This window comes from Balaenoptera musculus, chromosome 6, assembly GCF_009873245.2.
Source record: "Balaenoptera musculus isolate JJ_BM4_2016_0621 chromosome 6, mBalMus1.pri.v3, whole genome shotgun sequence".
NCBI lineage: Eukaryota > Metazoa > Chordata > Mammalia > Artiodactyla > Balaenopteridae > Balaenoptera > Balaenoptera musculus.
Genome location: NC_045790.1, coordinates 12,327,674 through 12,329,803, shown reverse-complemented (window position 1 = coordinate 12,329,803; position 2,130 = coordinate 12,327,674). Strand labels below are relative to the sequence as shown.

General features: G+C 42.7%; 1 non-coding gene across 1 annotated transcript; it reads right to left on the bottom strand.

Annotated features, from left to right (window-relative positions):
• Positions 1-1,488: 1,488 nt before the first annotated feature.
• On the bottom strand, positions 1,489-1,595 carry LOC118897609. Its single transcript, XR_005020496.1, has one exon. It is a non-coding gene; the product is annotated as a U6 spliceosomal RNA (small nuclear RNA).
• Between the last annotated feature and the right edge of the window lie 535 nt (positions 1,596-2,130).

Sequence of the window (2,130 nt, the reverse complement as noted above, 5' to 3'; positions counted from 1 at the left end):
TCCCACTACTGCAACCGCCCGCTAACCAGGCTCACACTTTTCACCTTGCCCTGTCCTAACCATCCACTGCATCTATTCCAGAGCAAAAGTTCTAGAGTAAATCTAGGGAGTTCCCTGGCGGTCCAGTGGTTCGGACTTGGTGCTTTCACCGCTGGGGCCCGGGTTCAACCCGTGGGCAGGGACCTAAGATCCTCAAAGCTGCATGGTGTGGCTTAAAAAAAAAAAAAGTAAATCTAATCGTGACACTTTTCTTCTTAAAACCAAATGACCTCCCTATTGCCCCTCTCCCAGATATTTTTTAACAGCTTCATTGAGATATAATTCGCATATCATACCCATGTAAAGCACACAGTTCCATGGTTTTACTACACTAGCGGAGTTGTACAGCCATCACCAGGATCCATTTTAGAACATTTTCATCACGCAAAAAGAACCTCCAGACCCATTAGCAGTCAGTTCCCATTTTACCTCAACCCCTGGCAATTAATAATCCACTTTCTGCCTCGCTGAATTTGTCTATTATTCTGACATTTTACATAAATGAAATCATACAAGATGTGGTCCTTTATGACTGCCTTCTTTCACTTAGCATAATGTTTTCAAGGTTCATTCATGTTGTAGCAGGTATCAGAACTTCTTTCCTCTTTTATGGCTGAATAATATTCCATCCTATGGATAGACCACGTTTTGTTTACCTGTTCATCAGCTGATAGGCACTTGGGTAGCTTCCACTTTGGGCTATTGTGAATAATGCTGCTATGAACATTCACATGCAGGTCTTTGTATGGATGTATGCTTTTGTTTCTCTTGGCTAGACATGAGTGGAACTGCTGGGTCATATGGTAAGTTTATGTTTAACTTCTTAAGAAACTGCCAAACCGTTTTCCTGTTCTCTAAAGTAGCTGCACCACCTCCAGATACTGTAAAGCCAAGTTGTTTAACGCGGTTTATAAAGCCCTTCCTAACCTGGTTGCAGCCTACCTTTTCCCCTTCATCTCCATTGACACCCCAACTCAAACTGTACACTGTATACAGTTCAAACTGTATGCTCGACTTAGCCTTCCCTAAAAAATATATATCCTCTCTCTCCTTTGGGCTTCTGTAAACACTGTTTCCCATGCTTGGACTACTCTCCAGGCCAATGCCCACGGGTCCTCAGGCCTCAGTTTCTGTGACCCTTCCTTCTAGGACCCCCAACAAGACTAGTGTTACTCCCTTGTGTGTGTGACTTGAATTGACTGCTCTGGCAGCACTTGTCACACTGCATTATCATTGCCTTTGCCATGAGCATTGCCATTGCTGGTCTCGATCCTCTTTTTTTTTTAGATTCCATATATATATGTTAGCATACGGTATTTGTTTTTCTCTTTCTGATTTACTTCACTCTGTATGACAGACTCTAGGTCCATCCACCTCACTACAAATAATTCAATTTCATTTCTTTTTTATGGCTGAGTAATATTCCATTGTATATATGTGCCACATCTTAAAAAGACGGAATGCTTCATGAATTTGCGTGTCATCCTTGTGCAGGGGCCATGCTAATCTTCTCTGTATCGTTCCAATTTTAGTATATGTGCTGCTGAAGCGAGCACTCGATCCTCTTTTTTTGTTTTTTGTTTTTTTGGCCGCGTGGCATGTGGGATCTTGGTTGCCCCACCAGGGATCGAACCAGTGCCCCCTGCATTGGCAGCACCGAGTCCTAATCATGGGACCGCCAGGGAAGTCCCACTGGTCTAGATCATTTACTAACAAGTAAGCTCACTGAGGGTAAGGATTATACTTTTCTTCCCCAGCCTGGAATTGGTGTCTTGGAGGTCAATAAATATTTGATAAACGTATAAATTCCCTGGTCATCACTCTTCTTCCCTGGGAGATTAAAGCTGTGGTGCCAGGATCCAGAACTCCTTTCTCCCAAAGGAAATCATTCGCAAACCATCTTGGAAATGCACAATCTGATTTTCAAAATAAAACATTTGTAGTTCCTTCCTAATTCTGTTTTGCTCAGGCTAATAATAAAATGAGTTGGCATTTCTTGGGTATATATCAACTGACAGTAGAGGGAGCCCAGCCAAGAACGTGTTAGGTGACGGGTAGGAGTCTGTATGAGATTAAAAATAGACCGTGTGT